Genomic DNA, 27,356 nt, shown 5'->3' with positions numbered 1-27,356 from the left:
TTCCATTTGATGGAGAAGGCAGTTGAGCGCAGGCGTTAGGACACTTGTCTGAGGTCACACAAGCTGGTTGATGTGGATGTGTGGATGTGTGTGTATGTATATATATATGTGTGTGTGTGTGTGTATGTATATATGTGTGTCTATGATATATATATATCATATATATGATTTCATATATACATATGAAATCATACACACACACATATGAAAGCTATATGTGTCATGCCGGGGCATAGTTGAAGACTGGGGACATGCTCCTCATATCTGCTTAGATGCCAGCCTGGCCATTCTCCACATTTGTCCCTGCAATCACTCTGAAGAGTGTTATCTAAGGCCACATCCCTGTCCCTGGGCATTTGGGTCCAGGTTGTCTTGGAAGGCCATTCTCCTTGGGCAAATGGCCATCTCCAGCCTTGCTGTCCTTTCTCTGCCTCCCGCATCCCCCACCCTCTGCATGCTCCCCAATTGTTATCTGTCAGTACACAGTAATTAGAGATGTGGCATGCTTGATAAAGATTGCCGCCTGCCCGAGATGGAACTGCCCTCTCGGACGTGTCTAATTAAAGTCCTGATTGATAAGATGAAGAAATCCCACCCGGATGGATGAGTGCCGGCCTCCCCCACCTCTGTGCCTCAGCCTCCTCATTACTGGTGACGAGGGAGAGAGATATAAAAGACCCCAGGAAATGCTTCTACGAAACAATCAATATGTCCTTTTGTACAACGTGACAGGGCACGTGGCTCAGTCTTTTGAACCGTTCCAGGAGCCACAGAGGCAGTACAGCTGGGATGGCCCCTTGCCCCAGGCTGGCAGGGTGGGGGCCACACTTTTGCTCTAGTTAGTGTCTGCTCATGGGATGATGGCCTCAAGCAAGGCTTGCCTCTTTCATGGGCCACTCATTCTGAGTAGTGGTCTGCAAAATTCCAGAGTGTGCAGAACAGCTACATGGCCACAGCTGATGCTCGTTGAGACACCATGAACCATGCTTCCCTAAGCAGCTGAAGCAGGGTACCCAGGGGTGCCCAATCAAGGTGGTGCTGGGGACCACAGGGCCCCCTAGAAGACTACTATATGCCTTATAAACCTGACACTATTTCCTATTTCATTCTGTGAAGGAAGAAAGACTTGCCTGAGATGTTGCCCTCTGGCTGAACACACAGTTGAGTTCAAAGACTCCTCTTCCTTGAGCAGCTGGTGAGTGTGACTTGGGTATTCTGGAAGCTCATCCTAGCTCTCCTGATAACCCACCTTAGTGCCAACAGGGTCAGTAGGTGGTCCATTTAGTGCTGGCCATCTTCAGAAGCCAAGGGGTCAAAGTGCCAGGTGCTCAGTGCATGCCCACCCTGCTGGAGCCAGGGGTTTGCTGGAATGCCACATTGCTGTACCAGCTAATAAATAGAAGTAATTTGATTAGCTTTCTCTAACTGGTGATAAGATCCTGACAAACCCTTTTTAATGCATTTCTGGAGCAGGATGAAATTGCTTCAATCTAAGAGCAGGGCCCCCCGGGAGTTGCCTTGAAGCTCCTTTAGTGAGAGGTAAAAATATGCCAATCATTAATGAGGGGAGAATTACGGAGACTTTAATGCAATCAGAAAGAGGAGCCCCGAGGCAGCTTGGGAATAAAACCTGCCCTTAAATCAGAGAGAGGCAGTGGTAGGAAGGCAGGAGGAGACAACAGAAGCTTGTTCAGAAAGCTGAGACTGCAGGCTATGGCCTTTGCTATATGGCTTATGTCTTCACAAGATCCTACTCACAGCAGGGACTCCCACCACACAGGAACAAGAAGACTGGGCCAAATGAGGCAATGTCTGTTGAGCGTGCCCTCCCCTTACAGTTCCCCTCAGAACAATGACCAGGCCTTCATAAGTTCCTAGGAAAGTCAATGACTGGTTTGCCTCCTTCCTGGGACAACCTTGGAAACGAGCACCAAAAAGCTTGTTTCTGGAGCCAAGAAAGATCATGTTGCTTGGCTGTGGTGACACACACCTGCAAGCCCAACACTCAACATGAAGGTTGAGGCAAAAGGATCACCAGTTCAAGGCTAACCTGGGTTGCATAGTGAGGTCATGTCTAAAATAATGAAAGAAAGGAAAGAAGGAAGGAAGGAAGGAGAGAGGGAGGGAGACATCCCAATGACAGTTTCAGTAGATAATCTAATACCTTCTTCCATCCACCACTCCTCATTGGCCCCATTCTCTAGAAAGTTCTGCAGTTTCAGCCCATAGTACTACAAAAGGAAAGAGAGCAACTGGACTCCTATGCTTAGGAGTTGGATGTATAGCAGGAAGATGAGTAGCAAAAATACAAACACCTATCACTGAATGGCCTTCATGCCTTGTCTATAACACTAGTAGACCCTAAACTGACCAGGGCAGCTGGAGAGTTCCCTATTCTACAGTTAGATGTCCACTCTGGCTTCCCCTCTTTGTGATGAGGTCAGGAGGTGTCACTGCCACCCATACCTGTCCCTCCACGCTCACACAGTGCCCACCGTACTGCCACCGCTTGCCTCCACGCTTTGTCTTCGCGCAATGGGCTCGTTCCCAATTTGGGGCCTTGGCACCTTCTTTGTCTTCCTACTTCCCAAGGTGCTCAGATTTGGGGTGACTCCCACCTCTCCCTCGGGGACAGTGAAGCAGAGTGAGTGACTTCTTGACCCCCCAGCTTTCCCTCCTATCTATTGTACTTACCCACACTAGATACACCCACCAACTTGGTGCCCCCCAGGTTAATAGAAGGCACATGGTAATGGGGATGCGGGTCTGTCCACTGTGGAAGCCTCCACACCTGTTGGACTGAGTGAGGGAGTAGAGGCCTAGAGGAGCCCGGAGGCCAACCTTCTCCTCCACTGCCTGCTGTATTCTGTCACTCTGAGGCATGGGGGTGGTGGTGGCTCTGACACAGAAGGGATGGGGATGTGCCACATGTGAAGAGGCGGCAGGAACCCCAGGCTGAGAACCCTGGAACAAGGTGCAGAGTCAAGGTCATAGGCTTCTTTGTGTGGCCATCTAAGGTCAGTCACTTGCCATCCATGTCTGCTGAGCCTTGGAGAATGGTACTTGGGAGCTACCCAGAGGAGGGGTGGCCATGAGCCTGCAAGCCAGGCCCTTCCTTCTGCTGATCCATAAGAGAAGAGTAAGGGAAAAAAAAAAAAACTCAAAAAACAAACTCTTTCTGGCCTGTTTTCCATATGATTAAGAGACGGCCACCAAATGACACAGGGTCACAGAGCACACATCATAGGACCAGCCTGTCTAGGTTTATACCCCAGCTTTGCTCACGATTCGCTGTGCCACCTTGGAGTAAGTGACTTAACATCTCCTGTCTCCTTTTTTTCTCTTTGATAAAGTGGGCTGAGCAATAAAAACAAATGAATGGGGGTGGCTGAAGTTAATATTGTACTATTGGTGTCAGTCAGCTGCCTAGTGCATGACGTACCGTGAGCATTTATAATGCTCGCCGCTAAGGTGATTAAGTTATGATGAGTCAGGACAAGATACACCTCAGCAGGAAGCTGGTAAAGGCCTAACTTTGGGGTCAGTCTCGCAATTGCAAGCCAGGGTGTGTGGGGCAGTCAAAGAACAGTCACCAGGGAACCAACAACCGGTGAACAATCACTGAACACTCACGCTGTACAGGGTACAGGGTGGCTGTGATGGGACAGGCGGCCCCAACTGAGAGCTCTGGGAAGACAGAGATCCTGCTTGTCCATTTCTTTGTCTTTTCACCCACAATCCCTGATGCCCAGCACATAGTAGGTCGTTCACAAATATTGGATGAGTAGAGGACAAATACATTAATAACTACCAGCCCTTTTCTCTGGACACCTCCTCCAGCTCTTCCCTTCGCTGAGACAGTTTCTGAACACTGCCTGCTAGTCTTCACTAGACTGAGCTGGCTAGTCCCCGCCTAACATAGGCAGCTCCAGTCAGGCCACCCCGAAGGCTCTGGTATGTTCAGACCCAGGAGGTAGGGAGATGAACCCTGGCTTCATAAGATGCTGGGGTAGAGTCTGGTGCAACCTCCTTGCTCACAGGCCCCTCCTCGCCCCTGGATTGCAGGCCTGCTGGTAATGGGACACCCTAAAGATCTGGTTGGAGTTCTGCACCCTAGTGACCACCATCCCCATCTGATGGCACTCAGGTTTTCTTTTTTCCCAACCCAGAAAGGAGGTACAGCTCCAGGAAAAAAAAGTCTTGCTCCAGCAGAGGCAGGGAGAGACAGACAGAGACATAGAGGCAGAGAGACAGGGAGAGACAGAACAGAAAGACAGAGCCACAGGGAGGCTGGTGCAGCATTGTACTGCCCCATGCTGGAGGGCCAGCTACCCCTCTCACAAGCAGACCCTCCAGGGGGGCCAGCCAGCAGGGGCTGCCTTGCTGCAAATGACTCCCTTTGTCATTCTGTTTTGTTATGATTAAAAATGCATGTCGCAGTCGAGGCCCTGGAGTGGAACCCGGTTGAAAATTGAATCATTAATATTCCCCTGCAGCTGATGCCCGGTGCTTCCCATGCAGCTGGGAGCCAGAGGCTCGCATGCAACAGTTTCAAGTCCTGGCAAGTGGGGGAGACACAGTGTGCACCAGCCCCTCCCCCAGGGCTCCTGCCCCATCTTTGGGATGGGAACAGGTGTCAGGCAAAGGCTTTCTGAACTTTTCTTGATCTCTGGCTCTGTTCAGAGCTAGAGAGGAAGTCAAGGTCTTGGGGGGGGCAGGCTAGAAGTGCTCAGCCTGATATCTTTGCCCTCCAGACCCCCAACCTAGCCCTCTGACCTTCCCCCCTGACCTTCGCCTCCCCCTCCTCTGTGGTTTTCTGCCTTGACTGTTTTTCCTTCAAGGAGATAGTAGTATTTTTATTTTTTAAACTTATTAATTAGACAATGATCTTTGCCTGCCAGTTGCTATTTGAGCACCTTTATGTCTGTGGACTGAGGCAATTCTCTCAAGACAGCAGGGTGAGGGTGTGTGCCCTTCTATTAAAGTTCCATTTTACAGCTAGGAAAGGGGAGACACTGAGAACTTCGATGACTTGGCCAATGCTCCGCAGCCATAAAGTGGCTCCAGAGTTTGTGCTTCTCATCTCCGGACTCTTAGGTTGTTGCTAGTCTGCAGAGAGAGTGGCCAGAGCATCAGGTGCAGAGCAGATTGCAAAGACTGGGTCAACAGAAAGAGGGGAGAGCAGTTCAGTGGAAGGTTCTAGTCTTATAGGTTAGATGTGGGAATGACCTCCTTTTGATCTGTTGGGTTAAATAAGATATATGGTGAAGAGGCCTGGCTGCTCTAGGTTGAGAATCACCCCCGCTGCCCTTCTGGTGGCTTGTGTGGTGTGTATGTGTGTGTGTTATGTGTGTGTGTGTGTGTGTGCGTGGGTGTGTGTGTGCGCGCATGGGTGTGTGTGGTGTGTGTGTGTGTGGTATGTGTGTGTGTGTGTGTGTTGTGTGTGTGGGGGGTTGCGTGGGTGTGTGTGTGTGGTGTGTGTGCGCATGTGTGTGTTGTGTGTGTGTATGTGTATGTGTGTGTGGGTGTGTGTGGGTGTGTGTGTTGTGTGTGTTGTGTGTGTGGGTGTGTGGGTTGTGTGTGTGTGTGTGTGTGTGTGTGTGGGTGGGTATGTGTGTGTGTGTGTGGTGTGTGTGTGTGTGTGGTGTGTGTGTGTGTGTGTGTCTCCACAGCGCTGGTCTCACCCATTGCAGTCTTGACTTGTGTTTTTGCCTTGCCTCTCGGCTTGAAACTTCAATGTCACTCCTCAGAGACGCCTTCTCCAGCCCCAGAAAAGCCCTCTGTCACTGCCCCATGTGGGGTGGATGAGTGCACAGGCTTCTGCAGTCTGACCTTTGAGCAGGGGTAGACCTGGGAAGGGAGCTGGCTCTTACGAGTCCCTCACTCTTGTCTGTCTTGTTCTGTTTTTCCAGACAGGGTTTCTCCGTGTAGCCCTGGCTGTCCTGGAAACTGAATCTGTAGACCAGGCTGGCCTTGAACTCAGAGATCCTCCTGCTTCTGCCTCCCGAGTGCTGTGTTTAAAGGTGTGGGCTGCCACTGCCCTGCTTGGATCTCCATACTCTTCAGCTAAGATGACAGCTACTCACCATCACTACAATATCCAGAGAAGATGACCACTGAAAGAGGTCGGCCCCAAACTCGTGTATGAAACAGACCAAGTCCAGAGCACAGCATGGGATTATAGAGCTGGGCATGTGCCGGGGTCCAGGGCCTGGTGCAAGGCCTCCCTCGCAGACCAAATAGGAAAAGGGTGGGCTAAAGAGAAGCCCTACTGACTTCCCCACTGGGGAGAAGACGTGTTTCAAGACAAATTCTCCAAGGTAGCCCCCTGCACATGCCAGGCTGCTGCTCACCTCAACACCCAGTACTGTGCAACAGAAAAGGGTTCCAGTAGCCAGGTGTGCTGATGTACTCACATACACCTAGCATCCAACACTCCTCGGAATGTGGAGGCAGGAGGATCAGACATCCAAGGCCGTCCATGGCTGCATCACTATCTGAGACCAGCTTGGGGTTACAAAAGACCCTGTCTCACAAAACAAACAAGCAGACAAATACCACCACAAACATCAACAACAAAGACCAAGGGGGATCACTCTGTGAAGTCCTCATCCTGCAAGCATGAGGACCTGAGTTCAGATCCCCAGCACCCACGTTTAAAAAAGAAAGAAAGAAAGCCATGATCAGTGCTTTATGTCTGTAACCTCAGTGCTGGGGAGGCAGAGATAGAGAAGTCTTGGCCAGCCAATCTAGCCAATCAGTGAGAGCTCCAAGGTCAGTGAGAGCTCCTGTCTCAAAAAGTCAAATGGATGATAATTAAGAAAGATGCCCTTTATGCGTGCGCGTGTGTGCGCGCGCGCACACACACACACACACACACACACAAACAGAGAGAGAGAGAGAGGAGGATTTAGTTTCCTTGTTCCCCTTTTCTTTACAGGTGGGGAGTACAGGTAAAGGAGGAGACTCTCTGGCACTCCCTCGCCTCTCTACTCTCCCTCTCCCGTATCTCTTCCTTTTTGCGGTGCTGAGGCTGTGCCCAGGACCCTGTGCATGCCAAGCAACTGCTCCGCCATGAGCTGCACTCACATCATGAAACATGAGGATTAGCACAGGTAGAAGCTCACCATGAACCAGCCTGTGCCGTGCACGTCACAGGTGTGATCTCATGGAGGCAGCTACCCTCACTGAGCCCACGTGACAGATAAGGAAACTGAGGCACAAAGTGAAGATCACGAAAAGAGTCAAGTTTTGTCCGCAGGTCTTCTGACCTCTAAGCTACCGTCTGAAGCACCAGCTGATCCCCATCCAACAAGGCAGCCACGATGGGACCGCCGCGGTGGCCACCCTTCTGCTTTGGCTGTCCTATAGGCACCGGTGCTGAAGTCTGTGCTAGCAAGGCCTGGCTGACTGACCCCCCAAATTGAAGACTGACCTGGGACCAAGGCAGGCTAGCAGGGGCTGCTGTTGCTAGTTTTGGGGGTGGGGGTAGAAGCGATGTGGACAGAGCCTCAGCCTGGCTCCTGGGCTCTGAAGCAGTCTCAATCTGCAGTCCCAGCTGCCCCTGTGGCTATCAGCTTGTTCTTCTTATGTCCTTGTCACCAGGTCACCTTGGGGCTTGGCACATGCTTCTTCTTCCACACCACCCTGCCTTCCTTCCCCTGCACCTAAGCCTTGGCTCCCAGAGCCCTCACAGGGCCACCCGATCACTTAGCCCACAGCTGTCTTCCCTGCTTGGGGTCAGTCACTAGTACTTCAATAGTGGGGAGTGGGGTGGGGGTCCCAAACCTCCCACACAGGAAGCCTTGCTCTCTGTGAGACAAAGAGTAGTGCAGATCAAGGGGTGGCAGGAACCACAATTACCATGTCCCCTTTTAGGGATGCTCAAAACCACCTTGGAAATTCCTGATTCCAGGCGAGGGATCTTAAGAGTTGTTTCCAAATACTTCATGTAGGCAGCATGGAGGGATCACTCTCTGCCACTAGGGTGAGAAAGCAAGGCCTAGGAGATCTAGTTCGTGGGACTTAGCCCTTGGAAAACCAGCATCCAGAGACCTCAGTCTCAACCCTAAGACTTCTTCCAGGGCCACCTGCAGCCTGGAAGCCAGCTCCCAGCACACTCTGCGCCTTCCTCAGTATAAGAGAATCCCCAGGCTACAGAAGCTGAACTTCCTGTCACTGCAGAGGGCAGCATTGGCACTTGGCCCTACAGTAGGGAGCAGGCGCTGAACCAGAGGGCACACCCGGAAGAAAGGTCAGAGGTTGAGAGGTCATCAAGGACAGGAGTGGGCACTATTCGATTGCTCTTCTATCTACCACCCTTTGCCCCAGACCTCCATCCACCCCACCCTCAGCCCCTCTCATCCCTTCCTCCTTCCCCTGCTTCCCTCCCCCACTCGCACCTCCCCAAGGACAAGCAAAGTTATTACAATAATGAATTAGCCAGCCCGCTTACTGCCGCCACTGGCGAAGACAATTATCCCCCCCTCGCATCCCTAGCCGCTGCTCGGCTCCCTCATAAAGACGGGCTTTTGGGGCCGCTTTGTGCTTTGATTGGAAATGAAGAGATTGCTAATTAGGGAACACCTGCTGGGACCCGGGCTGGCAGGAAAAGAGGCAGGGCCAGGATGGACCGAGCGAGCGAGCGGCCATTGCAGATGGGACGAATGTGCACGGAGTGTGTATGTGCAAGCGGCATGGTGCATGCGCCTGGTCATGTGTGCCCACGGGGTGCTGGGGGAAGGTGAGAGGAAGAGTCTGCAAGGAGCAGACACCTCGGTGATTTAATCCAGCCCCTGGCCACCGCCCCTGGAAGCCATAAACAAAACCCAGACAGTTTATGGTGCTTTTCACCTTTTAAAGGATGCTAATTTGTTTATGGGTGGCTGTAATTCTACCCATGTTTGCATAGGTCAGCTCTGACTGGGGTGTGCTGTCCACAGCCATTTCCAGCTGGGCTCACCAACATCAGTGGTGAGGTGCGCAGAGCCTGCCAGCTCTCTGTGGAGAGAGGAGGTGGGAAATAGGCACGGGAAGGTATCCTGCTTGCCCAGTCATGCTGACAAGGACATGAGCTCAAAGGGCAGTTAAACCCGAGATTGAGTTCATTCAGTAGTTCTCCGTACCTTCCTTCTCTTTGTAAACTTTATTTATCACCACCATGAGTGTGTATGATGTGTGTTTGGGGATGCACATGCTATGGCATATGTATGGAGGTCAGAGGACAACTCTGTGTTTGGTTCTCTCCTTCCGCCTTTACATTGGTTTTGGGGATTGAACGCAGGTTATTCAGCTTGTGTGGACTCCTGAGCTGACTTTATCTAGTTGCTTCCTTTCTCCTCTATCTCCCTACATTAAAGTGGACTAAAACACATGATGGTACACAGACCCCTACCTCCATGGAGTAATAATGACTAAACCACACTCTCAGCACCCAGCACCCTGCAGCTTATCCCCATGAAGACATAAGGGTCCTCAGATTCCTCTCTTAACATGAACACTACTAGATTGAGGCTGCTCTGACCCTGGCCTCAACTTTCCCACCTATAAAATGGGAAGACTTTACTTATCTCAAAGGTCGAGTGTTCTGATTCCATAGTGTTGCTCAGGATAGGGGTTCATTATGCCAGAGAGTAGCCATAAGCATAGGATTCTAGGGATGCAGTTCAGGAGCCACTCCAGCCTTAGGCTGGTCAATGAACTCTCTCGGGCCTTGTCTAGCTCATCTGCCACGCAGGAGGGGGAAGGACCAGCAAAAGAGCTTGTGTGTTGCTAGTGTGTGCTCAGGGTAGGGGCTGCCTTCTCCCTCTTGCTTGTCATCACCATCATCACCCACAACTGCATCATCACAGCTGCACACGGCTCCACAGAGGCAGCTGGAAAACTCACTTCCCATATCCTCTCAGTGCAGTCCAGCAAGGCCTGCTTCCTGAGCTCCTGTCCATTCCCCCCTTGACTTGTGTGAGCATAGGCATCTCTTGAGATGTTTCCAGATGGTTCTGTGGGAAATGCAAAAGCTGGTGGAGACCTAGGAAGCAGAGGTTAGGTTCACCTCTCTTCCACATGGCAAGGAGGGGCAGCGCTCTCATAATCCCGGAATTTGAGCCATGAAGCTATAGGAAGAGCAGAGCTCTGAGCCAACCCAGAGCTAGAGCCTCCTCATGCCTCATGTCCAATCATCCTGAAAGCACCCATGGGACTGGCTCTGACAATTCATGGGCAGATGAGAAAGCCAACACAAGGGGGTGGATGACAGCAGCTCTCCAGTGACCATAGACTAGCAAGCATCTGAGCCACCCCAATCTGCCCAAGTCTCAAGTCTGGACTTTTCCCATCCATTGTATGGGCAGTGACCACAGGTTCCCATGGACCACAGGCTCCATCAGCATGGACTCACTGTGTCTTGAATTTCCTTGCTAGTTTTGGCAGTGGGAATACAGGACAGGTAAGAGAGACACCTGTGTGTGACATTGAGTGGGTAAGGGGCTGCTGAGCAGGTCTCTGGCTGGCACACAGAGTGAACACATGTGCCCCGCCCCCCGAGTGTGGATTTGAGCAATTGTGAACAGAAGCATGGGTACATGTGGGCTACTGGGTACATGAAGTAAATGTACTTTCTTCTCGGGCTCTTTTTCCATCCCCCTCCAGAGAAGGGTGAGATGGGGTATATCTTAATGCAATAGAGAGGTTTGGTTTGGGACAGGGCAGGAAGTGGGACTCCAGCCTGAGGATGGTGAGAGAGATTGAGGATTCAGGCAAGAAGAAGTTTCAAGTCCCTGGGGGACTGAGATGAGCTGGACCACTTTGGGTCACTGAGCCAGCATGTCCTCATGGACCCACCCCCACCCCTCTCCACTGTATCCCAAGAACTGGGTCTCCACAGCCACGGTTCACGAATGAATGCATTGCTACAGGGGGAACTAAGCTTGAGTTTGAAACTTGTCTTTGCTACTTCCTGGGTCTGTCGTCCTCTTTGTTGGGCAGATTAGGGGAAACTCTGTGCCCTAGGTAGTACATGGGAGGTGCCACCCATTTCAAGGGACTGCCTGGAGATGGGAGTCAGGAATACACAGGAACCCCGCCAACATAGTCCCTTGCCATTTGAGGTCCCCTGCCTGTGCGTTTGCCTTCCATACACCTTTTCCACCTTGTCCCTGGAGGCAGCCGGACAGGCTACAGACAGCTGAAGCAAGCCTGACCTCTCCCCTCACAGTTCATTTTCTATCTCAAAGGCCAGGCTTGTGACCATTGACACCCCAGATCTTCATGAAGTGGGAACATGAGGAGGTGAGTGACTGCCTCTTACACAGGAACCATGAGGGTTCTGTACTGGGCCACCCTGGAGAGGGACAGAAATTCAGATTCTAAAGGGGCCCATATGGATGCAAAAGGAAAGAGGCTGTGCTAGGTGCCTCTCATCCTCAGTCCCAGCGGGCGCTGATACGGTTGGAGCTCCACTCATCTCCTTTCCTCCACAGTGCTCTCTCTCCATCCGAAATCAGAGTGTCTGCTTGGTCCAGATGAGTCTCCTGGGCAACTGCATCTGATGATGGCTGATTAGGGGGTAGAACTAGCAGATGTCCACTCCTCAAGACGGGGAATTCCTTAAAGAGGTCCAGGAGGACAGGCCGAACCACAGCTAAGTCTGTGAGTTTGCTTAGTGGTTGACTGGCCTCCTTCTTCCTACCCTACCCCTCCCAGGTTCCTTCTTGTCAGAACCCCCACCAATCCCTGCTCTGGGGAGCCTGACCTAAGACCCTGATCTCCCTGAGCTTCTTAGAACCTTCCCCAAATAGCAGCAACAGCAGAACCCACCAAGGTGAATTTGTTCAAACCCATCTGACAGAGATCCTGATACAGCTGGCAGATGAAAGGAAGCAAGTAGGCAAGGCTCCCTCTGTCCAAGGAAAGTCCTTGGAGCCCACAATTTGTCCAGAATCTAGGAGAATTCTAGGCTGGGGATCCAGGCTGGGGATCCAGAGCCCACAGCCAGGCCCACACTGGAGAAGCTGTAGAAGCCCAGAGCCACTTTGGTAACCTGTTGCTCTACAGGTTGGCATTGGCAGGCATCATGGGCAAGACACGCTGGTGTCACCGTGTCCCATACTCCCCTGAAGGAGCATTTTTATAAAGCAATCTCCCTACAGGATTGGGGGCCAGAGAAAGTATCCCTATGGAGAGGGGATACAAAGTCTCCAGGTATCCTCATTGATCTTTTTGAAGTTTCCAACAGTGACACTGCAGCTTAGAGAGAAGGGGGAGGTAGCAAATCAGATTTGTCCCTGTGTCCACGCATGGCCCCCGCCCCGGCACTGCCCAGGAGGAAGGGTTGATAGGCTGTGAGTACTTCTGGAGAGAAAAGGGAGACAGAACAATAGGAACCCAGTGGATTCTCATCTGTGGAAGGTCAGACACAGAGGATAAACACTTTGTCCCAAATGGTGAGCACATGTTGGACTCCATCCAAGGTGGGAAGATAGAATGTGATTAGCATCTTGAGAGGCAAGGTAGGCGGATCAAGAGGAGATCAAGGTCATGGGAGACTGGGTAAGGAGTCCAGCTGCAGGTGCTGTGGGCTTGGCAAGAGACTCCCCCACCTCCCTGTATGAAAACCTGGCTAAAGCAGAGGCTGCCCACGGAGGGAAAAGAGCCAGTTCCCAGAGAAGGAAGGGAGAGCGCCCCCGTGGAAGAAGGTCTCAGAGGGAGGCATGCTGGTACTCATACCAGGAAAGGTAACGAACAGGAGACACGAAGGGGAGAGTGTTGCCTGTGGATGGCTGAAGGAGGTGTGAGGTCTCCCATGGGAATGAGGAGGAGGAAGGCAGGCAGGGACATCACAGAGCACTCGATGCTGGGCATGTGCAGTATGACACTGGCACTTGCTAAGTCCTCCAGTACAACCCACAGACTAGGTCTGCATTCCCCCTGTATGCTCTTACGTGTAGGCATTGCAAATTCTTTTCAGTGGTGGGGAGATGGCCCCGTCAGTAAAATGCTTGCAAACACAAGGTCTTGACCTTGATTCCCAGACTCATCTAAAGAAGCTGGGTGTGGTGGCTTGCACCTATCATCCCAGCACCAGGGAGGCAGAGACAGGCTGGCTTGCTGGCTATCCGGTCTAGCCTATTTGGAGATCGCTAGGCCAGACAGAGACTGTCTAAAATAATAAACAAATATGCACATATGCACGAACACATGCATGCATATACAAACACACAAAATGAGCTATGGAAAAGTGAGGCTCTGAGAGTGACAGACAGAGCCAAGGAGGAGTAAGGGGACTTGCTTAATGGTAATGCCTGTGATGTAACACGTAGAGAATAAGTAACAGCTGGAGTTTCAGGTTGACGCTCATGTGCGACTGTGAAGGGGAACATAGGATACATTTCAAATAAAATACATATGAAAATCTGAAACTGTTAGATCAAATTATGTGTCTATGTCAAAGGTACAAAATGGTAGGTTGAGGCAGAAGGATCAAAAATCCAAGGCTTGCCTGGGCTACAGAGTGACTTCAAGGCTAGCCTAGGCAACTTAGCAAGAGCTTATCTCAAAATAAAATAAAAGCAGGCTGGCAAGATGGCTCATGGGTAGAGAGGAGGCTTGCTGACAAGTCTAACTGCTTAAGTTTGATCCCTAGGACTCAAGGCTAGAACTGACTCCTGTAAGTTGCCCTCTGACCTCCACATGTTCACCTTGGCATGCATGGGGGCAACACCATCCTGTGGCCTAGGATCCCAGACTAAATAAATAAGGAATAAAAGGGGCGAAGTGATCCCAGCACCAGCGTTCGCCTTTCATGGCTTCCTAACTGATGGTGACGTATGACCAGCTGCCTTATGTTCTTGCTGACATTCCTTCTCCATCATGAGCCTTAAACAAGATCATTAACTTCAATGCCTCAGTTTCCCCATCTGTAAGATGGGAATAATGATGACACCTCTATCTTCCAGTCCTTACAAATACGACAAACCAAGGAAAGTTTCCATTACATACCAGCTCCTTAAAAATGCTTTTCCCTGGGAGGCAGAGGCAGGCAGATCTCTGTGAGTTCAAGGCCAGCCTGGCCTTACAGAGTGAGTTCCAGGACAGCCAGGGCTGTTACACAGAGAAACCCTGTCTTGAAACAAACAAAACAAAATGCCTTTCCCTCCCGGGACACTGAGAAGAATCATTGAAGAAAAGGATGCATGGGGATGTCAAGAAATCAGGCAAGCACTGAACATCGAATAGTAGAGATATCCCCAGGAAATGTCATGGTTGGGTCTCAAGTAACAGCACAGCTAAAGCTAGGAGAGTTTGGGGAAGGGTAAAGGAGAGGATGGGGGTGGGGCAAAAGCTCACAAAGTGAAGCAAAAAGAAGAGACATTTTCAAACTTTAAATTTATGATGTGGTTCACCCCCCAGCGTGAAAATGGCAGGTTCAAGAAAAGATGAGGTTTCAGGGGCTAGAGAACAAAGCGTGTCCCCAGGCCCTGTATGGAAATGACAGAGATCCAGGACCACCTGAACTGTAGAAGTAGGAACGCAAGAGCAGCTCTTCTGGGAAATATAGTGGAGAAAGACAGAAGCTGGGAGAGCAAGGGCCCAACATATGAAGGGACCTCTTGATGAGACTTCTAAAATGGCGTAGAAGGGGGGAGCGGGGTGCATGGAGACCAGTAAAAGTAGACTGCGGGACCCAAGGGAGAATATTTGAGAAATAAGTTAGGCATGGAAAAAGGAATTATCACTCAGCGATTAATGATAAAAATCAAGGCCATTTAGTAAAAACTGAGAGACAATCTTTATGAAGGGGCACATAGGGACAGAGAAAATGGATGAGGCACACTCTCTACTCCGAGGATTCTTTATTTAGCGTGTCTGCAAGTGTAATGCCTTAATAGAGTAAGACAGAGAGGAGACAGGAAGGGATGAGGGCACAGCTGCGTGGACTAGACGTGGCAAGTAGGAGCTAGCCTCCCTAAACAGGGTGTGCAGCAGGCCCATTGACTTGCCTGTTCAACTATTTTTAAATTATAATGTATTACTGTTGTTACTGCGTGTGTGAATGTTTGCACACAATCGGGGATGGGCACACATGTGCCACAGCATACACGCGGAAGTTTGAGGGCATCTCAGTTGCCCTCAGTTTGAACTCAGTTTGCCAGGCTTTGGTGGCAAGGGCCTTTAGCCATTGAGCTATCTCATTTTTTTTAAAACCCAGCTCAATTTTCTTATTATTACTGTAGGATGTTCCTGTTTAAACCATGAAAGCAAGAACCTCCATCCCTGACCTGAAGGTCTGGAGGGAAGAAACCAAAGGCATGTAGCGCTTGGGGTTGATCCAAGTGAAATTGGGGTGGGGAGCTGGTATCGTTTATTCCACGGACACTTTTTTTTTCTTCTAGACAAGGTCTCACTCCATGCTTCCAGGCTGGACTCAAATTCACAAAGTCCTTTCTTAGCCTCCCAACGGCTAGAATCACCCATCTGTGGTGCCATAATGACTTTATCAGTGCATGCCAAGTATGTTGGGTGCCTGTCACATCCAGAGACTGCTGGGAGGTAGGACTCTTAGCCCTGTGACAGAATCCCTGACCCTGGAGTACAGCTGTGATCCAAGAGGTTCCCTCCTCAGAGAGACAGAGACATTCAGAGCAGGGTGCAGAGAAGTCCTTTGGGGGGGTCGTCCATCCATCCACTCACCCTTTCTATAGACAAAGACACAGAGGCAGAGAGAGAGAGAGATGGGCTTGTGCAAGCCACCAGACGCTAACTTTCAGAAGCTAACGTAGGTGATTGCTCAATACGGTGATCTAAAACTCAGTTTTATTTCCGTACACAGTTTGGTTGCCTCCACAACAGTGCCCAGCTACAGCAGTGGAGTGTCATATTTCAAGGTAATATTTCTGATATTTTTAGCAAACAGATTCCGTGGGTTTAATTATAATGCATTCACTTGTTCTCTCTCTCTCTCTCTCTCTCTCTCTCTCTCTCTCTCTCTCTCTCTCTCTCTTTCTCTCTGCCCACATCCCCTACCTTAAATGATTGGAAAATTCTTCCCAAAATAAGCCAGGAATGCATGCAAAAGAGGTGTCCGGGGAAGCCAAAACTGATGGAGCCACTAAGAACTGGATAAAAAATGCCCCAAGATGTTGGCCCTGCTCGCCCATGGATGGTGTTTTTCACTCCTGTGCTCATCTTTTGCCTCATCCCTATGTGATGAACAACCTCTTTTGCACTTTTCTTAACTTTGTATAAATGATATCTGCTTGTCTCTAAGACATTGTTTCTAAAAAACTATGATTCTCTGCTCAGTATAACTGACTGCCCAACAGAGCCCGTTAGTCACGGCTGGCCTTACTGTGAAAGGCTCATGCCCAACAACAGAGATATGAGTTAAGAGTCTGCCAAGAAAGATGCCGTCTGTGTACATCTGTGGCCAAGAGCTCACAGGAGCTAGTTTCCCTCTCCAGACCCCTTCCTCTGAGCTAAAAGTGGTACTTCCTCCTGGCTTCCCAAGGAGCCACAGCAGATGGGCGGCTGAAGGTGGAATTAGCGAGAGTCATTACATGAGGGTGTTCTCAATTGAGTGCCCCAGAGTAAATAGTAATTACACGTTCCTTCTAGATTACTCTCAGCCTGAGATGTGGAAGAAGAGTCATGGATGGCTGACCACAATACCCTGAACGTGCACACGTGCTCACAGACACACAGGCTGGTCACAAGTCTGGCTTTGGAATTTTCCCTTAAGAGCATGATGGCAGTTCTACAGTTCCTTGGAAACGAAATCCCACACCCCACACCCCCCAGGCACTAGAAATTGCCCTTCTCTGTTCGTATTTTTCTTTCCTTGTTGAGTGCTCCCAGAAGATGTCCTATCAAACGTGGGAAACAAGCAACCCCCCCTTAGTTACTCTTTACAGGGAAGAATAGGCCTTTCACAGAAAACGCACTATGGGGACTTAGACTCACAGACATCCAAGGCAACTTATGCGAATGGTTTTCTGCCTTCACGTCTATGTACCAGCAGCCATATATACTGGCTATGGAAGAACACACATTTGCCTGATCAGCCCAAGCCCCAGACAGTAATATGCTCACTGTGTTAATCAGACCTTTAGTCCTTGTGACAAAACAAAACAGAACAAAACCCTGACAAAATGATTCGAGGAAGGAATGGCTTTCTTTGGCTTATGGATGTAGAGGTTTCAGCCAACCCTTGGCTGGCTCTGCTGTTTCTGAGCTGTGCAGAGGCAGAGCCTCATAGCAGAAGGGTGAGGATTGCAAAGCTGCTCCCCATATGGTAGCCAGGAAGCAGAGATGTCACAGAAAGGGGTCGGAGATAAAGAAACCTTTAAAGGCACTCCTCTATCCATCCAACTTCCCAACACTTTATTCAGATTTTGATTCTCTCAGTGGATTAAGCCATTGATTAGGTCAAAGCCTCCATGATCTGGTGTCTTTGGAAATGCCCACAGAGATGTACCTTTAGTAATCCAGGTAGCTCTCTGTCCAATCCAGATCAACCCCCATGCATATTTCCATATTTAAGGGTCCATCCAAAACCAAGTGAAATCATACAGGTAACATTACACAGACTGAACAGGTTGTATGTATATGTTTAGGAACATATATGTATATGTGTATGTGCATAACAACAATCAAAGAAAAGGAGCCATGAATTTGAAAGAAAGCAAATTGGGGGGTGGGTACTGGGAAGGATTGGAGAAAGGAAAAAGAAGGGAGAAATGATGTAAGCATAATTTCAAAAACACAAGAAAAGTTATTATAAAAAAAGAGATAACTGCACATGCACATAGCTTCAGTGCACACTGCCACGCCAGTCCTTCGGTGCACACTGCCACACACATTGCCACGCAAGTCCTTCAGTGCACACTGCCATGCACAACCCTTCAGCACACGCTGCCATGCATAACCCCTCAGTTCACCCTGTCATGCGCAGTGCAGAACCAGGTATGTCTTGAAACCGTCTCAACATTAGCACTTTTCCTGATCTTTGTAAAGTGACCAGGAAGATTCTGGAAGGAAAGTAGGGATTTTGAAAGCCTCTTTTCCTCCTGACCTTTCTGGCAAGGGTCCCTGGAAAATGATTAGAGCAGCCAATGTGTCATCTCCTTCCCCACCACAATAACTCGGAGAACTTATTGCCCAGTGAGCACTGCCCAGGGGACTTTCATGTGTCTCCTGTGGTCCTTGGTGCTCCACTAAGGAAGTGCTCTCATCCCTGTTTGTGGGCTGGGGTGAGGGAGAATGGCAACTCCTTTGTCCATCATCACAGCTGGTAGGAAAGGAGTAAGGCCCTCATCCTTGTTTGCTTTCTGTTGCTGTGATAAAACTTGGATGGAAAACAACCTGGGGAAGGAAAGGGTTTATTTGGCTTACACTTCCAGGGCACTGCTGGATTATACTTCCAGGTCACAGAGCACCACTGAGTCAGGGCAGGAACTTTCAGCAGAAACCACAGGGGAGCCCTGCTTATCGTCTTGCTCTGCTAGCTTGCTTACACAGTCCAGGAGTTGGGGGGGCCACCTGCCTGAGGATGGTGACACCCATTATACATCAATCAGGAAGACATGGTAACAGGCAATTTGTTCTAGGCAATTGTTTAGTTGAGGTTCCCTCTTCCCCGGGACACTTTAGCTTGTGTCAAGTTGATGATAAAATCTACCTTTAGCAGCTTTGTGTGGCTCCGAAGGCTGCTTTTGCCCAAATATCATCTCAGAGGTTACGGTATAGGGAGATAAGTTAATCCAAAGCTGTTACGTGCTTCCATTTTTAGGGGCTGTTTTTTCTCTGATTTTTTTTTTTAAATTTTTAGTTTTTCACCATTCTTAGAAGATTCAGAGCAGAGACCATCCCCAATCGGCAGGCAAGGAAAACATACTGTGGAGAAGCTAAGCCTTGCAGAAGTCCCCAAGGAAGGGGACAAACTTCCCTCCTGAACCCCACTGTATTCCCTCATTCAGCTGTTGCCCAAGGATGGCTAATAGCAGGGTAGCTGGTGCTTTTTCAGGTGTGAGGAAACATGGGTGTTATTGGAGAGAGGGGTTAGGCCCATCAAGCTACAGATCTGTAGCCTCTGCAAATTGAAAACAAATATTAAAACTTTTGGACCTGTGTGTTTGGACAGGTAGTTCTGACCAGTTTTGCCAGCAGTTCTCCAGTGTGCTTAATGAGAGTAGGGTATGAGAGGAGCCAGAAGCAAAACAATCCAAGGGAAATTATAGTAAATCCACAAAGCTCGGACAAAGCCACATCTGTGTCCTCGACTTTGGATGATAGGGACATGGGCTAACTGACTTACGTAACAGGTTATGCTATAGGCACAGGTTCAGCAGGACCATCACTTCTCAGCATGAACTACTTAAAGCTAGAGAGCCCAAGAGACCTCCTGTCAGCAATCCTGTCACAACCAAGGAAGCCACATTCTGAAATCAGTAAGAACCTATGTTCCTACAGACTGACTGACCCCTTGACATCGATCCCCTCCTTCAGGACCTGGACATGGAAGAGAGCTCCCTCAACCTAGGGCCTCTCTCCAACTGACATCAGTGTTCATCAGTGCTGTGAACATGCATGTGTGCATGTGAGTGTGTGTGTGTGAGTGTGTGTGTGTGTGAGTGCATGTGAGTGAGTGTGTGAGTATGTATGTGTGTGTATATGTGTGCAGGTGTGCATGTGAGTATGTGTGTGTGTGAGTATGTATGTGTGATGTGTGTGTGCATGTGAGTGTATGTGTATGTATGTGTGTATATGTGCATGTGAGTGTGTGTGCATGTGTGTGAGTATGTATGTGTGCATGTGAGTGTGTGTGTATGCATGTGTGTAATATGTGCATGTAAGTGTGTGTGCATGTGTGTGAGTATGTATGTGTGCATGTGAGTGTGTGAGTGTGTGTATGTGAGTGTGTGTGTATGTGAGTGTGTGCATGTGAGTGAGTGTGTGTGTGAGTGTGTGTGAGTATGTATGTGTGCATGTGAGTGTGTGTGTGCATGTTTGTGCGTGTATGTATGTGTGTGTATGTGTGCATTGAGTGTGTGTGCATGTGTGTGTGTGTGTGTGTTTATGTTTATGGAGAATGGAGACAGTTCCTCATTAGCCTGGGACTCACTGATTAGGTTAGGCTAGCTGGCCCACAAGCCCCAGGGATCTCTTGTCTCCATCTTTGTAGTTCTGGAAATATGAATGACATCACTATGCTAAGTCCCCTCCCCACATCCACAAACACATACACTCCACATCATTTTAGTCCTTCGGTGTCCTTTGAATATCAAAATATCCATAATTTCCCAGGAGGACACAAAGAGAAGGTAAAAAACAACAACAAGTTCCCTGCACCTCTTCTGTGTGCTTCTGCAAACTGCGTTGTGTGCACACAAAGCACTCAGTTGTTACCTGACCTCACAAGCACAAGGGACAGTAAGGCCCTACCTGAGACTGGCACAGATGCATCCTACCCATAGCAGTTCTCTCTGCTGTCTTATCCTGCCCCTTCATCGTCGGAAACCCTGCCACACTCACACATCCACGTGCAGAGCCTAATCGGCAAGAATTTTACTCCTGGATATTGCTAGAGATCACTAAGCCAAACTAATCAATTGTCTCAGCCAGCCACCAGTCCCCAAGAGATGCTCAGACTTTTCATTGCTATCATTTAACCCTCTGTGGCCCAGGGTTCTGCATTCCATCTTCCTCCACAGTTGCAGTGATGCCTTTCTGGGCTGGGTGCAGGGATGCAGTACCTGGAATGATGCTCATGGCCCACTACCTTTCAAAAGCCTTGTCTGCACTAATGGAAGCAGACATTCTCAAGGCTTCAGAGAGAAGGGTTCCCTCTTATGTGCACCCCTGGGACCAGGACGGGTCTGACAAAGTCTGAATAGCCAGAGGAGGCAGGAACTGCAGAGAAAGGGGAGAGGAGAGAGCCTGATAAAGGAGAGGAATGGGTGTAAGAGAGGCACCAGTCAAGCAATTAAATCTGACGTCAAGTTAGGCAAACTTCTTTACTGAAAACGATATAAAATTCCTGGGGAAAATCTGCTTCTCTCTCTCTCTCTCTCTCCCTCTCCCTCTCCTTCTCCCTCTCCCTCTCTCTGAAGTGGGACTGGCAGAGGGGGAAAGGGGCCAGTACCATGGTCAGTGGCTCATGAGCCACTGCAGCTGGCCATGTACATAAGCAGTTCTCAACTGTGGGTCATGACCCTACAGGGGTCACATATCAGATATTTGCATTACGATTCCTAACAGTCTCAAAACTGCAGGTATGAAGTAGCAAGGAAATAATTTTGTGGTTGGGGAGGGGGTTACCACAACCTGTGGCATTATGTTAAAGGGTCATGGCCTGAGGAAGGTTGAGGACCGCTGATTTAGATGGACAATCAGAGAGTCACTTCACCCCTCCTGTGATTAAGGGATTGGACAGGCCCCCTGAGGGAAGAGATTCTGTAATCATTTGAATGCATCCATTGAGCACTTAACTGTATGCTGGGCACTGTACCAGGTACTAGGGTCTTCAATAGGGAGGCTGAAAGGGGGGGGCATGACAATTCTTGTGTTTCCTGGAAGTCCCTCTGTTGCTAGGACAGGCAGCAGAGGAGGAGTCACATTGCAAGGCTGTGTGGCACTGTGGTTCCTACTCAAGATTCCCCACTTTAACCAGCAAGTGAAGGGCTTTTCAATGGGGAAGAAGAACAGAGCCCGCTGCTCTGTGGCACAGTGAGTCCTCACACAGAGACCACACAGGCCTCTGGGGATGGGAGCATCACACAAGAGGATAAATGACCCTTGCGGAAACCAGAGTGGTACCCAGTTGTCTGTAGAGTCTATCTGTTAAGGCAGTCCTAAGAGAACTGGGGGACCGAGCAGTCATCTCTGGCCCTGTGGTCGCAGGAGTGCTGGCTTTACCCACCCAGACTTCTCTGCCCTGCTCTGTATGCAACACGGGAAACTGGCCCCTGAGAAGGAGGAACAGAGCAGGATACAGGAGGGTCTTGAGACCCAAGGACCAAACTTCTCAAGGGAATATGAACCAGAGACCGGAGGGAGGACAGCGTTGATTTCTGAAGCATCAGACCTGTCCCTGACGGAGCGATGTAGACCCAGGTCTCCCTGCCCTCACAGTGGCTTAAGAGCCCGGGTTCTTTTCAGGCCCAAGGGTCCTGGACACCCTGAGCTCTGCTCCCAGTGGGGTGTCGACTGACTCAGGACGCTATTTAACAACACATCGGGGAAAGCAACCCTCTGTGGAAGTGTACAACCAGTTCCTGGAGCTAAATCCCAAGCCGTGTGGAAGCCAGCGCTCTGGACTGAGCTCAGAAAGAGACGTATACACTGCTTGGACAGGGCTTTTGCAGTTCATCTTCCCTGGAAGGCAGGTTCTATCCTGAGCCAAGGGGATAAGTGAGACCCTGTGGGTCCAATAGCTCTCTTGTCGCACTGAGAAAGGGGTTGGTAGTATTGGAGTCCTAGCTGTCTGAGTCAGGGTGTGTGCTGTTAACTGCAGCTCCAAAGTGTTAGCAGAGGCACTTAGGGCATGTCTGACCAGCAATGGACTGAGCCAACATGGGAATGAGCACAGAGGTTCCAGGTCTAGTGATGTGGTCATAGTGATAATCATCCCACCGGAAGTGAATGCAGCACAGAGGCAGGTCATGGAGAGTGGCATCCCCCAAAAGAGGAGGATGTCACAGGAAAGGTGCTTCGGGCGGGTCTGTGAAGACCACTCGAACAAGACTCAGGGGTCACCCGCCACACATGAAGCATTAAGAGGAAGCGGTGCCCAGTACCCTGGAGACAGCTGCTCCAAGATCCTACGGGAAACAAGTCAGCTAATCTCAGAAAAGAGGGTGGCAGGGAATCCAAGTTAAAGAAACAGAAGCTGCCCACCTGGTTGGCGACAGAGGAAAAGACAATGTCATAGAATGCCATATCTGGGACTTGAGAAGGAAACCCCAGAGCGGCGACCCAGGGTTTGTTCAGCAGTCACATGGCTCTGCCTTCTTCCTTTACTGAACTCCAGAGAAGCAGCAGAGAGGCGAAGGAGGCTTGCCTGGACTTGGACGCCAGATCTCAGCTTGACCTTGACCTGACTCAACCTTGGCCAACCTAGCTTTCTCATGCTGCAGGCAGAGAGTTCTCTACCTGCCTTCACCTGGCACAGTGAGCCTGGAGGACCTGGTGGGAGGCGACAGAATGGGAGAATCAAGCAAAGGAACCCAGTGGAAGACCGCAGGCACTGGCTGATATGAAAGTTCCTGTTCGGGCGACAGGGACAGATGCTGATCCTCTGCTACGCTGATGCCTAGGCAACAAGAGGGACCCTGTAGTTGTTGGCAAATTGAGCCATCCTCCTGTCTCTTAATCTCACCTCCAGGCTGGAGAAAGAGATTTATTGAGGAATCAATTGGAGGTGCTCAACTCCTCCAAGCCTCGGGAGGACCGAGCAGTCCAGCCTGCTGTGGGTTCTGCCTGCTGTGGGTTCTGCCTGCTGTGGGTTCTGCCTGCTGTGGGTTCTGTCAGAACCCTTCAGCTGGCTCTGGTCCCAGTTCCCGTTTTCACTCTCCCTACAACCCCACCCACCTTTCACTTTGAAGAGCCCAGAAGTTCTGCCTGGAAATGCTGATGACTTAACTGGTTTAATTTTTTTTTTTTTTTTTTTTTCCCCAGCAGCCCTGAGGGGTTTTAACTCTTTCCTCCCACAGAAACCCAGCTTTTGGAGTTGAAAGTTTAAACTCTCACTGGGAGATTCATAAATATTCGGAATCACTCTCTCCCTCTCTGTTTGATTAGGAAATGAGGCTTTAACTCAATGTAATCCCCAAGCCATTAACAAAAAAGCCCTCAACAGCTCTACTATTAGAATTTCACTCCTAACCCTTGGAGGATTGAATTAGATTAACATAACTACCCACAATCTGAGTTTATTTTCTGTGCCAGATAGAAATGTGTTTTCAGGAAAGGCAAGGGGTGGGGGGATGGAGGATGGAAAAAGAAAAAAAGAAAAAAAAAGAGATGGATAATGATATGTAAAAATAGAGATAAGAAAGAGATGGACAGAGATTCCGTGGAGCTGCAGCGAAGGGGAAAAGAGCTCTTCCATGGTCTTTGGTTTGAAGTCCCCACCAGCTGCCATTTTTATTCATGGGGTATTTGGAGAGACCTCAACTACCTAAATTGTGTGTGTCAGGGGAGAACTTCCTGGCATTTGCCATCCCTTCTTCCTGGAGATTGATGGAGCTGCACCTGAGCCTGCAGCATTCCAAAGCACCTGCTCGTTGGCCCCATTGTCCCCAGTTTGGGAAGAGGTCGGAATGGATTCCTGCATGCTCCAGGGACGGAGGGCACATAAAACCGCAGTGCATGCACATGGGCGACAGCTTGTTGACACGCACAAGGATGAGCAACAATGCCAAGGATGGTGTTAGGTTCTGCCCACATGAAGTCACAGACAGCTCCGTGACCAATTGCATTTAAGAAATCAGTTAGGGGGAAAAAATGAGTCTGATGGGAGCTCAGACCACATAAAATTAATGGTTATTGAAGCAGAAAGTAAGTAATCAGAGGTTGTGTACAAATGCCCTGAAGTTTCCCCCAACTGCATCCCCTGAGGAAAGCCAGTGGGGGAGAAACCACATCTTAAACATGAGGACCAGAGCCACGGCCTCCATCACGCTACCCAGCAAGCCCCCAGCCAGTCTGAACATATCTGCAGGGCAAGGGAAAGGGTGGCTTGTTTTAAGTGTTTCAACAAACTCTCTCCTCTCTGGACCGTGAATGCTAACAAGAACACAAGATTCCCCCCCCCCCATTGCTTTAGTCAGGAATCCCTACCAGACAGGCCTCGGTGTGCACATGGGGGAGGGGGTTATTGGGGAGGGAAGGACTGGCTCCTGATAGTTTAAATAACTATCAGACTTCCTTTTAAAAGCCACCAAGCTCAGAAAGTCCGGGAAGCTCAGCTTTGCAAACACTGGACCGCTCCAATTTCTATGCACAGTGTCTCAGTCACTGGATTCACATGAGCCTTAATTAACAACAACACACAAAATCCCACCCCAGCATATTGTGGGGAAAGCCTAGCAGGATTGGTTTGTCAAGCAGAGACCTTGGGATAGGAAATTACAATAACCTGACATGTGCAATATACCCAGTTTCCTCTTCCTTGGATTCTAGGACACTATTTTGATACGAGACCTTAAACAGTAACATTCCCCATCTTTACTCTTTTTTCTTTTCTTTTTTCTTCTTCTCACTTTTTTGGGATAGAGTCTGTCCTGGATGTCCCAGAAAACACTCTGTAGACCAGGCTGTCCTTGAACCCACAGAGATCTACCTGCCTCTGTCTCCCAAGTGCTGGGATTAATGGCATGCACCATCACACCTGGCCACCTCCTTTTATTCTGTGTTTTTCCGATAGTGAACATGTGGAATTCACCTTTTCCTTTCTTCTGCTTTCTTGATCCCATTCCTCCCCCAACAACAGTGAATTAAAGATATTAATAACCCTACATAAAATGCAGGTAGAAATACGAAACCAAGAAAAAGGAAAGTTAAAATGAAAATGAGATCAAATTGCTCCTGGAAGCATATGTGTGCATCCATGTTATTTAACTTTCATCAACTATTTTGCTGACAAACCTATTCTGCTTGTAATCAAAAACAATTCAGGCTGATTTGCTTTGTTTAATGCTTTTAAATTGATGTAAAGATTGTTTCTTTGTTCGGATACTGTTTTCCTAAACAAATCTAGAAGTAGTCTTTAGCAATATAGCATCTGGTAACCAATGCATAAGTAAACAGAAACTCATTGTAAAAAGAATGAAGTCTATTTACAAAGTTGTACATTGTGTACATTAAATACCAACACATAGTTTTTTGTTATTGTTTTTGTTGTCGTGTATCTTCTTAAGTTTAAGGCCTTCTCTTCTAGAAATGCTGTAAAGCCAATCTCCCCAAATGCAGGATTTCTGGTTAATATGACCCATTATCTGGAAACTAAAGTCCCAGAGTTTCACGTGAAGTTCGTGGCAGGCTGATAAGACCCAGAACAGTGATGGGTGGGGGTGGGGTTGGGAAGAGGAGGGTGTATGTGCTCCAGAAACACCTGATGTGCAGGGTCGACCCACCTTGTGTGCACTGAGCTCAGCTTTGACAAAACTGGTAACTTTTTCTCCCCAATGAAGAGTGGGAGGGTCCCCACACCCGGCTTACTGCTTTTCTGATACTTTTTCCTCCTAACCCAAGTTTCCTAACTCCTTCTGGGAGTTGAGAACACACACCCAGCAATGGCGCCAGCCAAGCCAGCAAGGAAAGGGTGGGCAGCTTTCATCTCCACTTTGCAAAGTGGAATCATTGGTGACCCTGGCTGGAGTAAGGGGTGAGAGGGTGGGGAGATGTCCCCTTTCCTTAGAGGTGCAGGAAATAAGATGGTTATTAGAACTGTCATCACTCTGGCTGAACCCGAAAGCTCCCAGGGTGCCCCCCGGCCTGTCAGCACCCCTCCATCATCACCCTGAAAACCCCTGAGAAGCTAGTCTTCCCCCCTTGTTACCTCTCTCACTCACCAAAAGCTGGAGCTGCCAAGAAATCAAAGTTTTCACGCTGGGAGACATAACCACCCCACTGAGCCGCGTGTGAACTTTGCTTTGCCCTTTTAATTTACTTCCCCTCTCTCCATGAAAACAAATAAAAAACCAAAGGGAACCCACCGATTCCAAATGAGCTTGTATAACCATCTCACCCAGCCACAGGGAGCCCCTCTGACCTTCTCATGACAGTCTGAGAGAGGCAGCGTTTACCTCTCTGCCAGGCGGGCGTGGATGCTTCGGTGCACGGGAATCGGGATGAAAGAAGAGGCGTGGGGAGATATTTTTATCCATTAAAAAGAGAGAGCAAATGCACGGGAGAGAAGGAGGGTGGTAGGGAGGGCGGCGGCACAGGGCAGTCTGAGGAGGAGCGAGAGAAGTTAGCTTACTTACATGGTGGGGCTGGCTAGAGGACTAGAGGACGGGCTGCCGAGGAACCAGGAATGTAAGTTACCCTCAGGTGTTCCAGTGGCTGATGACTCGTTGCTTGGCTTCTCCGACACCAGCTGACAGTCCCCTGTCTGTGTCTCTTTGTGACTAAGGACACAGTACTCCCAACCTATAAATAGATTCCGACTCCGTGATTGATATAACAGGCAGCTGACAGGGGAAAAAAAAAAAAAGATCCCACAACCATAACCAGGTCTTAATCAAAACAGCAAAAACCTCTGGACTTTCAACTCCACAGAGCCCCGTAGTCACCTATGGGGCACAGGAAAGGGGGCCCGGGCATGCATTGGCAAATGGGGCGGACTAGGGTTGTTGAGT

At 49.5% G+C, this 27,356-nt stretch overlaps 1 protein-coding gene across 1 annotated transcript in view; it reads right to left on the bottom strand.

The window, feature by feature from the left end:
* Positions 1-26,731, bottom strand: part of Esrrb (estrogen related receptor beta) — a 151,594-nt gene extending 124,863 nt beyond the window's left edge. Inside the window, exon 1 of the mRNA XM_051196387.1 lies at positions 26,712-26,731. The gene's annotated coding sequence lies outside the window, so the exon portion shown is untranslated. The remainder of the gene's footprint in view (positions 1-26,711) is intronic.
* Positions 26,732-27,356: the final 625 nt, after the last annotated feature.

The sequence above is a fragment of the Phodopus roborovskii genome, unplaced genomic scaffold (assembly GCF_943737965.1).
Source record: "Phodopus roborovskii unplaced genomic scaffold, PHOROB, whole genome shotgun sequence".
In the NCBI taxonomy this organism is placed as follows: Eukaryota; Metazoa; Chordata; class Mammalia; order Rodentia; family Cricetidae; genus Phodopus; species Phodopus roborovskii.
Note: the sequence above shows the minus strand (reverse complement) of the source record. Positions and strands in the feature narration are given on the sequence as shown.